This window comes from Schistosoma mansoni, chromosome 7 (assembly GCF_000237925.1).
Source record: "Schistosoma mansoni strain Puerto Rico chromosome 7, complete genome".
Taxonomy (NCBI): Eukaryota; Metazoa; Platyhelminthes; class Trematoda; order Strigeidida; family Schistosomatidae; genus Schistosoma; species Schistosoma mansoni.
The window spans coordinates 7,579,548-7,592,603 of NC_031501.1; positions in this window are offsets into that span (position 1 = coordinate 7,579,548).

The window sequence follows — 13,056 nt, forward strand, 5'->3', positions numbered from 1 at the left end:
ACCATTTGGCATCAAGACCGCACATGTCATCTTTCAGCAAATAATGGATACGATGCTAACAGGTATACCTGGTACAGCAGAGCTGCAATCATGGCCAGTACCACAGTTACCGTGGCAGCGTATACACTTGGACTTTGCTGGTCCACTACATGGACAAACTTACCTTCCGGTAGTTGATGCATACACCAAGTGGCCAGAAAATTTTTTCATGGAACATCCAGCTGCAAGTTGCACAGTCAAAAAGCTAAGTCAACTATTCAGTCGTTCCTGGATCCCAGAATTGATAGTTAGCGACAATGGAACACAGTTTACGTCCACTATGTCCTCAGGATTTTGTCAGCAGAACGGAATCCATCACGTCCGAACATCTCCATTCCATCCCCAATCCAATGGTCAAGTGTAACGATTTGTTAGTACATTTAAAAATGCTCTGAAAAAAAACCTAAAGGGAAAGGTACCACTAAAGAGAGCTTAGGGAAGTCCCCGCTTATTTATCGCTCTACACCGAATCCTCCGACGATTAACCGGGTCTCCCCAGCAGAAGCACTACTTGGCAGGGAAATACGAACACATTTCGATGTCATTCATCCGACGTCAGATCTTGAGCCTCAACGAAACGCATTGATGGAGAAGCAATTCAATCCACATCATGGGGCATAAAGACGATTGTTCACGGTGGGTCAAAAAGTACTGTCTATGAACTATCGTAGAAAGCATCCTACACGGACAGCTGGTCGGACAGTGAGAAGGAAAGGGAATGTGGTTTATGAGGTTTCAGTTGGCTCAGAAGTTTGGGTACATCATGCTAACCAATTGAAAGCAACTTCAATAGCCAGCAACGAGACTCGATATAGAATAACTCTTGACGTTCTGCTAGACACCTTTGAAATAAAAACGCCTGAAACAAACAGGTCAGTTTCTGTACAAGCAAAGAGTTATACAGCTTCTTTATTGCCTAGAAGATGGACAAATCGAAAGCATAGGCCGGCAATACGGTCGCAGTTGGGTCCTAGCACCAGATCCTACGAGTCTGCTCGAAGGGAGGTTGTTAGCAAGACATAGGTTGGATTAGAGCATGTTCCGCGTACGATTGTGTTGATGCACACTGATTGGCCAATTCTTATCCAATCAGCGCTAGTCGGCACTTAGAGAAGACTCTAGAATCTTCTCATGTAAAAAACTATAAATATACTAACGTATTTCTTATTGTGCGTCTTACTTCCATCTACCCTGGTTATTTGGAATATAATTTCTTTCCTGTTTAACCGTGTTCTGATTTGGGGACTTGTCGAGTGAATTGGTGTCCAAGAACACTAGACAACAGGAACAGCTGGGTCGTAATAAGAGAAATTTATAACATTCCTGATTATTGTTTAGCCTATCCCAAGGTATTTATAAATAGAACTGAGTTTTTTTAGGTTTACCCCTCAACTCTTGGATATGACTCTATCTTAACTTCGGGTTTCAGTATTGTTTCATATATACATTTTCACATTTTCTTTGAAACTATATCCCCAATGTTCAGACTCTCGCATTACTATCACCACTACATTATCTCAATCTCCTTTGTTATTCATTTCGTTGTTTCCATTTCCCCTTGCTAATTTAGCATTGCAGTATTTGACTTTGATGACTCCAGAGATTGTCTGGACAGTATTGATCCCACTATTTACAGTACTCACATTGGGAGTAACCAAGTGCTTGCTAGTCACCCCAAAGACTGTTTAATAGCAATACGCTACAGATCATGAATTAATGACAGCTCCTAATTGAATCAGAACCCTGAAAAAAGTAAGATACGTAGAAATAACCCTGTTATTTGTAATTCGTGATATAACTTTCTAACCGACTAACAAAAGTTGTACGTATCCGATAAGTAAGGTCTTTGTAAGCTGACAGAGGCGAAACTACTTAAAAATGTGCATACTGAATCAGGTTGTTTGTTAGACAGACAGGTCGATTGTAAACAACAAGTTAACCTGATTACTATGTGAATAATAACAACTACCATAATGCAAGGTACTCTTTATTAGTATGAAATGCATTTCGCACGGTAAAACAACTATCCATAGTAACGAACTATACTCTAGGTCTCAAACTTGTGAATATGAATAGTGAGATACTAAACTGAAACTAGTGCTTCACAATTCAACTTGCGATTCGAGAGGAAGAAACATCTATATGGGATAAGAGGGTTATAGTGAGCAGTAGCATCCGTTACTCCAATCAGGTATTATGTAGACTGATTTCTTGATATTGGCAGTGAAGATGAACTAAAGGCACTAATGGGGATTTTGAAAGGAATAAAAGATAAAGATGAAATCGAATGTGTGGGACCAGATACGCGCATCTAACACATGCTAGAAAGACAAGAGTTTGATATTCTCAAACGTAAGAGACGAATCTGATGCCGAGAAGTGTCTTTATGTCCGTGGATTTGGTGAGCTCTCAACTGAGAGATCCGAATATCTTACGACGATTCGACTAATATTCCCATAAAATTAGAAAATATAAATACATTCCTTTTAAAACTTACATATCATAGCGGAAGATATACGTGACATCATCATTTTCAATATGAAAGTCCTCAGCATATGTTTGGATTCATAAATTTCGTTTAAAGAGTTTATAAATCAATTTTGAGATCAGTCAAGTTCGTCTCATAGACCATAAAACAGGTTAATCACACGTAGTCACTGAAAATGTGCATTCAGTATAGTTAATATGATCTCAATGGCAATAATCCAGAATAAGTAAGCCCACAAGGTCACAAGGTCGATTGGTTATTTTGAAATGACGCCAGTTGTGGCTAGTTTCAACATCTCATTGTCCAGTGACTGTAAATGGTTCAAATGCTTATGGCCATGTAGCGGTAAATAAATCCTTAAAATCAATAGCTCTGTAAATCTTCAACATTCGATGCTGACCACATTAGTTTTACTGGACTCACTTAGTTGAAGGCGCTCAGTCACTCATTCGCACCAGACCACTAGTAGGTGCGTCGTGCTGTTGTACTTCATCATTATTAGTAAAAGGTCTGCTCGAAAGGCGTTTTGGTCGCAGTGAGCATAAGACCTTAGATCACAGGGTACCAAGACTCCTTGGTCTTTTTCAACTTGGAATACTTTTGGAGGGAAGTTACCTGAGTTATGTGCGAAGTCTGCGACGTGTATCAGATGGACTACTTTACACTTTGAAGTGTTCGATGTAGTAGGCCTGTTGCTATCCTCCCAACTTTGAGTTCCACTCAAATCCTCTTTAAGTGTCAGTTCAGCATCTTAGTTGCAAACTTCTCTCCAAATCTTCACTTCGTCAGCGGAAAGTAATAAATTGGATGGTACTTCCTGAGGATGGTCATTTATATAAATTAAAAAGAGAAGAGATCAGAGTGCTGAGTCCCAGATTATCTCACTAGGACATTCTGTATCCTGAAAAAAAGTGAACTTTATCCTGACCACAAATTGCAAGTTGATAAGATATGAGGTGAGTCAAAGACTTCATGACTTTTGAGGATAGTGGGAGAAGTGCTAACTGCCGGTAGCTTTAAATTTAACGTAGTTGATATCCTATGAAAACTAGTGTGGTTTGAGCCAGCTTCCAATTATCTGGGACTGTGTTTTGACTCGGCAAACGTAGGAATATCATAACAAGCGGTGTTCTCAAGATTGAAGCTGAGTCTCTCAGTGTAGTAGAATGAATCATATCTTAGTCACGAGATAATGTCTACAGGCGTTTCACTTTGTATATTTACTAGTCATGTTTCTGGATCATATGAAGACCTACAAAATGCTGTCCTTTAGCATGGAAACATGACTGGTCGACGACTATTAAACATGCACTTCCACAGTGTTGAGTTACGATACGGCTCGGGAACATAAGTGGCGCTATGCATGAGAGGGAGGGTCAACGGGAGACGTAGAAATCAAGAGAGGAGTTGACACAGATTCAGATCACCACGTGATTGTGGTTGCCAGGGTGAAAATGAAGCTAAAAAAAGCACTGGACAGCTGGAGAAACAGAATTACTAAGCTTCAATACAGCCTTCATTCGACATACTCAAAAACTCAACAAATTCAAGATAGCTCTCAACAACAGGTTACAAGATCTACAAGATCTACTCAAAGAAGAAGAAACTACTATGGAGGACAATTGGAAGGATCAAAGAAGCACTAACTTCAACAGAAGTAACATCAGACAACCATATGACATGATGAAGAAACTAGCACAAAATTATAGTAAACCAGAGAGACCGGCCAAGGACAAACAGGGCGAGACAAATACTGAAATTCAGGAACAGGGGATTAGATGGGTGGAATACTTTGAAGAACTCTTGGATAGGCTGGTCCGACTGAATCTACTGGATATCGAAGCAGCACACACAGACATTCCTACAGGTGCCACTCCAATAACGATCAAGAAATCAAGATGGCCATCAGACAAATCAAGAGAGAGAAAGCAGCAGGACTTGACAGTATACCAAATGAAACAATGAAGTCAGATATAGAAGTAACTGCAAGTATGCTTCACATTCGATTCAGGAAAATTTGAGAGGCAGAGCAAGTGCCGATGGACTGGAAAGAAGGACACACCATCAGGACACCAATCAAAGGAGATTTCAGCAAGAGCAAGAACTGCGATGGGGCCAAAGTACTGTCAGTATCAAGAAAGTTTTCGAAAACATATTGTTGGACCGAATGAAGGACTCGGTAGACGACTTACTTGTGTACCGATAAGATGTTTGTGAATAATAATAGTAATAATAATCAACAGACTGCGGCCTGTAAGGATCGATCGAGTGCCGACCAAATCGTGACATTACCGATCATTGTTGTGTGATCAGTTGGAGGGAATTTCTAACTACACATCAATTTCCTTGAGTATGAGAACGCACTTGTCAGTGTAGGTAGGAGAGTATTTTGGAAATTTCTTCGACACTATGGAGTTCCTGAGAAGATTGTCAACATTATCTGGAATTTATATAACGGTCTACAGCTGACAGACGCATTCCAAATGAGAACCGGAGTCAAACAAGGCCGCTTACCCTCCCCCTTTCTCTTCCTCCTTCGGGTGGTCGACGGGCTTATGAAGAAGTCTACATCTCGGGGGATGCACCGAACACAATGGACAGCTCGGAATCAACTAGACGATTTGAACTTCTCAGATGACCTGACCCTTCTATCGGAAAACAACAACAAATGCAGATGAGGACAACTAGTGTAGCAGCATTATTTGCACCAGTAGACCTCAACATACAGAAGGGAAGAATCGAAGTCCTCAAATACAACACGGAGAACACCAACCCAATCACACTTGATGGAGAAACTGTGGAAGAGTTGGTAAGTTCAACTTACTTGCGCAGTATAATCGATGAGCGTAGAGGAAACTATGCAGACGTAAAGATAATGATTGGTAGAGCAAAGTCAGCATTCCTACAGTTGAAGAACGTATGGAACTAAAAACAACGGTCAACCAATATCAAAGTCAGAATCTTGATAATAATAATTTATTCTGAAATAACAGTCTGTTACATAAGGCATGCCAGTTTACAGGCAAGATCAAATTTTCTCGGAACACACCGTCCTCACCGCAGTACGTTACTCAGTTAGGTTGGTGTTCTAGAAGGTACATTAGTCATAGAAATATAGGGGAACAGCATTTCTCCCATATGAATGTAAATAAAACTGGTAAGACTCGTATCGTGAATGTGAGAGTTGGGGCGGTTTATGGGGGTTGAGTTGAGACGTGCAACTGATGGTCGAGAATAAATTCACATAAAGTTGAGAGCTTCTAGAAACCACAACCTTATATCCTTCTGGAACATCTGAGGTATCAATGATGGCTCAGAACGAAGTCACCCGTTCCATATGGGTTTACAGTGGCATATCTCGAGAGGGTTGAAAGAGGGAGTAAGAAAAAGAAAGGACGAGAAGCAGGACAGACAATGTTCATGACTACGAAGTTGATTCATTTACGGTGGAGTAGTTAAAGCACGGCTACTTAGTCTAATTCTCTACTATTAAGGCAATTTTGAGCAAAAGCATTGTAATAGGTTGAAGAAAGCAGGAGTAAATGTGGTATGAATGGACAAATAACTGCAAAAATGGAGGTGGTTCAAAAAGGAGTCGAAAGTACGGGATTAGACGTAGTTTTGAAATATAGTACTGAAAACAGTATTCTGATACATAAATGTCCATTTCCCCTTTTTGTCGAAGTTATTTCAACTCATTTTTATAGATTTTATCAGGTCGAGAGCAGACTTCGTTTTTAGTGAATTGTCTGGTTTTGCTTGTAATAGGATTTTTCAAGGGGCAGTGAAACCAATACAAGGTTGCAAACATGATTTAAAGAAGTATTTCACATAATGGATTAGCATCAATACAATTGGTTCGTGGTATCCTACTTGGTTATAAGGAGCCATAATTTAACGACATGCTCCACCCTTCAGACATGGGTGAATTGAAGCTATCTTCCCACCGTCATTTTTGCTGTTTAGCAACGCCACCCTCCCTCCTTTTGTGATGTCAGGCTCTCTCAATTTTGTGGTGTGTATGAGTATTGTTTTAATCTAAGCTTTTTGTTGGAGTACACTGTCTCTACTGGTTCCATGTCACAAGCAAGTCGGATAGCTAAAGCTTCTGTATTGTGAGTTATAAACCCATTTAGTATTTCACACTGCTATAAGGTTAACTAATGGCATAATTTATATGACACTGGTCAGGTAGTATGTGGTTTAGAGATGATAAGGACAAGTAGAAAATCAAAGAATATGGACGTGTTTATGATTTTAAGTTTTCAGAGTAAGAAATCAAAACACTGAGCAACTCACAAGAATTTAGGACATTATGAGCTTCTTATAATCGGCTATAGTTGATCAGCATTCATAAGATTGGTGATTTGTCTGTCTACTTGTAGTAGAAACAAGGACAAGGCACTTAGGAAGAATGATAAGACTTCAATCATTACAGAGATTCGGAATCTGAAAGTGAGAGGCAGGAGCATAAGGACATGACTAATAATCAATGAATGATGGGAGAGGATAAGTCATGTGTTTTGTCATTTGGTCATCAGCATCATAACATGTATGCAATTCAGAGTATACTTGACTTGGTCGACAAAACATGCTTCATCTAAACGCAAGTATATTATAAATATAGAAAATAAGGTTCTAGGTAGTAAAAGCTCAGAGTTTTCAATACTTCGGCTTTTCAAATCTCGTGTGAAATCGAATTCTCTTGGCACAACTAAATTCTTCATAGTTAACGGAGGCACTGTTGAAGACCCTGATGCTATTTGTAAGCTATTCATTCAGCATTTCTCACAGTGCTACAACACCGAAACTGAAACCCCTATCAATACATTTCCACTGTTGACAACCGGATATCTATCCAATATTGGTCTCATATCCAGCAATATCAAACAGGCCATAGCTACCCTGAAAAAGTCATATGACGGCGGACTGGACGGGATTCCTCCGTCATTTGTGAAGTATGGTGGTAGAGAATTCTCATTATTCTGTTCAAAATTGTTCGAAGTATCTGCGGAATATGAAGCCTATCCATTGGTATGTAAAACATCTGTAATCGCCCCTAGATTCAGAACGGGATCGCGTGATGATATTGATAACAATAGGCCCATTAACTTGACATCTGTACTATCAAGAAGCATGAAAAAATCGTCCACAAACAGCTGTCATCATATTTACTTTCAGCGGGCCTGATAAGCCCATCCCAACACGGGTATGTGACTAAACGTTCATGCTTCACATCGCACCTGGAATTTTTTAATCGAATTACCCAGAGAAGACATGTTGGCCAGTCAGTGATAATTCTGTACTTCGATTTTAGTAAGGCTTTCGACACAAACTTCTTATACAACTTTCCTCATTTGGTGTACGAAATCCCTTCTTATCTTGGCTCAAATGTTTTCTAATAGAACGTAGCCGAATGGTCCGTACTGTATATTGTTACTCTAAGCCTGTGAATGTAACTAATGGGGTTATACAAGGAAAAATGATTGACCCACTTCTCTTTCTCCTTTTAATCAATGACGTATGTTCCCTCTTTTAATATGGTAAACCTTCTTTTTTGCCGATGACCAAAAAGTAGTTTATTCACTCACTTCTTCCACCAAAGAAAGCTATATTTCAGCGGTAATTCAAGAAGAAATAAAGAAGTTGTACGAATGGACTGCTACCGAACGTTGACAAAAGTGGATTTATTCACTTCGGCAGCTGCCTTAACCTAAATCTGGGTATGCAGAAACATACACTGTAACCTCTGAAACTGTTCATGCCTTGGGTTTGAGACATAGCAACAGTTTGAACTTTTCTGAGTACATTGCATCTCAAGTACCCAAAACTAGAAAGCTCATTGGATTCCTAATGATAAACTTCAATAATATCGATTCGAGATTATTATTATATAAAAAATGTATCTTGCCAACTCATGAATATGGTATTTTAGTTTGCAGTAATTGCAGGCATAATGATCTGATCAAAGTTGAAGGTGTTCAAAGAAGGTTCACTAAAATGGTTTTGGGGTATTTCGACAACAAGGATTATAACCAAAGATATCAACAACCCGTATTAGAAGCCCTCTAGATCAGGCTATCAAATTAAACCTTGTCTGTATCCACCAACTTATTCACAGTATTTTTTAAATGTTGGCATTCGCCCCTTCGTGCTCTGTGATATCATCCCACAGTCTGAGCAATAAGGAAAATATTCTAGCGATTCCGAGAACCTACACAAACTCACGTAAGAATTTTTTCGTTATTTGCTACTTAATCATGTGGAACAGAATACCAGAGAACCTACGTTGCAGTAAAATTACGATCCGGTTCAGAAGTCTCCTTGGTGGTTTTCTTACCGAAAGTGGATTGTGTCACCTATTGAATATTAACGTGTTTAACAATGATTTATACAAACAAGGTCCATCATTTATCTAATTGACTGAAAAACAAAGTAGAAACTTTGAAACTTTTCTCCTTTATTTTTTTCGTTTTCTTTCTCTTCGTCCTTATATCTGAAGTCTGCTTATGTTCATATTTATGATGGTAATTATCATTGTGATTGATCTCTCGACACATTGAATACTCTTTTTGTCCATTCTTTTCCTCCTAAACATCCAAAGACTTTAACTAAAACAAGCTATCTTAGGTTACTATCAAGTAAACTCATTTCTCAGATTCATTTTATCTTCACCACATATATATATATATATAACACATGGAAATTTTTATTTGTTTATCCTTTGCAACTAATTATGAAATTTACACAACCAACATCATGATTAATTAGAATAATTTATACTATTATCAAGTCTTACTCGGTATCCCATTAAATAAATTTACGTGTATTTACCCGAGTGAACTTAAAATTTTTTTCAATTAATGGTTTACTTCAGAGGTCGATATTTTTGTGCTTGAACCCTCTCACTAGGAGTTCATCTCTTTTTCTCCTAAAACTTTCCTTTCCTCTTTTCCCTTTAAATAAATATCATTCTTAAGTATCCGAACTTTGTAATTAAGATAACATCTAATGTTATACTCAAATTAACTTCTCAGAATCGTTTTATCTTCACTATGTATATATGACTCACACATATTTATATTTGGTTATCCACTGCACCCTACTGAGACTTTCATAGCATTGCTCCAAACCATTACTGCATAAACACTTATTCTACCATCATGTCTTACTGCAGTATTAGGTCATATGCTTATCTATTTATTTATGATCTATTTTTGTTCTTCCTTTCTGTTATTCATTCCATGATATATACAGTCCTTTATTCTTGTTCTGTGTTCATAAACATGCTTATTAAACTATTTTCGTACTTCGCGTTTCCTTCATCTCTATTCCCTTATTTTCTCTCTTTCCTTCTTCCAAATCAAATCAACATTTCTTCTCAATTACACAGAACACTATTTAATACTATTCTATAACAATAATTTTTTTCTTTTTCCTCTCTCCCCTTTTCCTTTTTCAAATATGGTAAATGTTATGGTAACATTATTGAAACTTGCGTATTATTGTATTTGTGAAGAAACCCGAAATGGTCTTTTCACAACACTTATGTACGCATAAGATGTTTGTGGATGACAATAATAATGATATTTATATTAATGACAACGGGGGTCGTTATATTCATGATCGGTTCGGACATTAGGCGGTCCACAATGAAGTACCTCATTGTTCAGCGGGATTTCAGGGAATGGTCGATGAAGCTCTTCGGAGTCTATTAACAGGGTCATAAGTTTTTTAGACATGGTAATAGTTTCATAGTTACGGATAGATATTGGCAACCTGCCCCACAATAAACTATACCGCACTACAAAAATTTACATTTAATTAGTTTTCGGTGTTTTACTGTAAACAGTGTATATGCATTGCCTGTAATTCTGTAGATTGTGTTGTGGACCATGCAGGAGGTTAGAAATGGGTGTCCATATATTGCGTTGTAGAGAAATATTAGATTGTTCCGTAGTCGATGTTGCCATAAAGGTCCTAAGGATATGTGCTTACATTCACCTGTGCAGTTGAGAGTGGAGTCACGTTCTAGGAGTTGGCGTGTCAACCGTTCCTGGACATCTTCTACTCTTATCTTGTCTGTGGTATTCACGTTTGAGAAAATAAAAGGGCAATATTTAAGAGAGGGTCGTATGCATATTTTGTAAGGGGTAAGATTATCATTATTGGCCTCTGTCATGAATCATTGTTTTATTGTGAAACAAATTAACCGTCTAGATTTAGGAATAATAAACGAGACGTGTTCTTCAAATTTAAGGCCTCCTGTGTAATTAACACCTAGATCACACACTGATTTAAGTGTTTGAACTGTACTCTTATTTAACAAAAGTTGTGGTTCATAGGGATGTTTTCTTAAATGCATGATCCCTCATTTGTTGAGGTTGAATAACAATTTTCATTTTTGCTCCAGATAGTTATGTTATTGAGGTCGCTTTGAACCTGGGATACACCTTCACCTAACGCTTCAGGCTTAAAGCCGTTTATTATTATGAGGTCGTGAGTACATAAGCATGATCTCTCAGATTTTATGGTGTTACACATATCGTTTATATACATTAGAAGAAAGGGTACAACTAATACACACCTGGATGACTCCACTGGTTATTGGTTTAGGTGATGAGAGAGAACCACTTGTTTATGTTCTGTTAAGAATGAAGCAAACTATAAATATAGTGGATTGTTGATTCTGAAGGACTTTAGCATGACGAGAAGCCTTTTGTGTGGGACCTCACCAAAATTTTTTAAGGTCTAATAGAACTGATACTAGGTATCCGTTGTCTCGTTTCAGAGTTATGTCACTTAGATAGTCTACTAGGCATGTGCCGCATGATCTGGACCCAAGAAACCCATGCTGGGAGGTCGAGAGGAGTTTATTAATGAGTAGATATTGAACTACCGCAGCCTTAACCACATTTTTCATCACTCCAGGCACAACTGAGGTTATGTTTATAGGCCGGTAATTCTCAGTGTTTACTCCAGGTCCTGTTTTAATTTTGGGAATGATATGTGTAGTTTTCCAGGCAGTAGGGTGACACGCTGTAGAGAGTGATACCTTAAGTTGTCTGGAAAGTAAAATACACATATCATCACCTCCACATTTTAGCATGCTAGCCGGAATGCCATCTAGACCATCCGTGTAGGAGTGTTTCAGTGTGCTAATTCATTTAGAAATATTTTGTACATTTCTAATTTCACAGGAAGGTACTGAGATTGACTCTGAGTTATTTCGTTAGTTGACGGGGGACAAACGTGTCCAACAAATAGTCCCGTAACAAGTTTAAGACCTTCGTATACTTGCTTGTCCATAATAAATATGTTTCCTCCTTCCTAATTTACAACGTTTAGGTTTATTGTAAAGGAGTTTGACAGGTGCGGAGGAGTATTATTAAGTTTGATAGCACATATTTCCTGTGCGACTGTTTTTTTGTGTACGTATTGCCTCTGCCTGGACAAATATTCCTGTCATTATAACTAAAGAGGAAAAGTCAGTAAGGTTGTGGAATCGAGTACAATGTCTTTGAAGACGTCTTCGCGTATTTATTTATTTATTTAAACACATAGATATTGGTACAAGGAAGCAGGTGCTCAAACTGAAGCAGGTGGTTTTCTTGGGGGGCTGATCCACAAGGCAGTGTAACATCATGAGGAGATGCAGTCCCATGGTAGCCGGTGACCAACGCCATTTGTCCCCTCAGGATACTGGAGTCCATGTGCACCATTGGTTTGGAATCAGGGTTTTCCATCTCATCTAGATGTACTCTCCATATCCACCAATCTGGTTAAAGTGCCGAGCGCCTTCAGCTAAATGAGTCCACTAAAACTAATGTGGTCAGCATCCAATGTCGGACACTTACAGATCTATTGATTTTGTAGATTTATTTACAGCTACAACAGCATGATGTTTAACACCTCTGATGAACACGGTTCGGCTGAGCACAGAATGATATATTTGATATAAACAGGAATAGATTACGCAATGAACACACCTGCATGGCCAAGGCAGCCCAGTGTTCATGTGTATACCGTCTCTAACCTTCTCCATAGCGTTAAATATTGTATGAAATCTCTTTGCTTATCGTGTGTTCGGCTTCAAGGATCGTGTGATTTAGAACCAATACCACTATAGAAGAACAAGTATCGAAAGATCGGAAAGGACACCTTATCAAGATACAGAAGAAAGCTCTTAGTAAGTGTGGGAACTATGAGGGGATTACACTGCTATCAGTACTGGGTAAAGCTTTAAACAGTGTTGTTGAGCCAAATGAGAGAGTAGACGTAGAGCTTCGAGATCAACAGGAAGGAAACCTGAAGGATCGATCTTGTGCCAAACAAATTGTGACACTACCGATCACTGTTTAGTAATCAGTTGAACGGAACTTGCCACAATGCATCAACTTCCCTGACCATGCTAAAGAATTTGACTGAGTGGATAGGAAAACTTCCTGAAACCTTTCTCCACACCATGAGGCACGTGATAGGATTGTCAATGTAATGCGAAATTCCTACGACAGACTGTAATGCAAAGC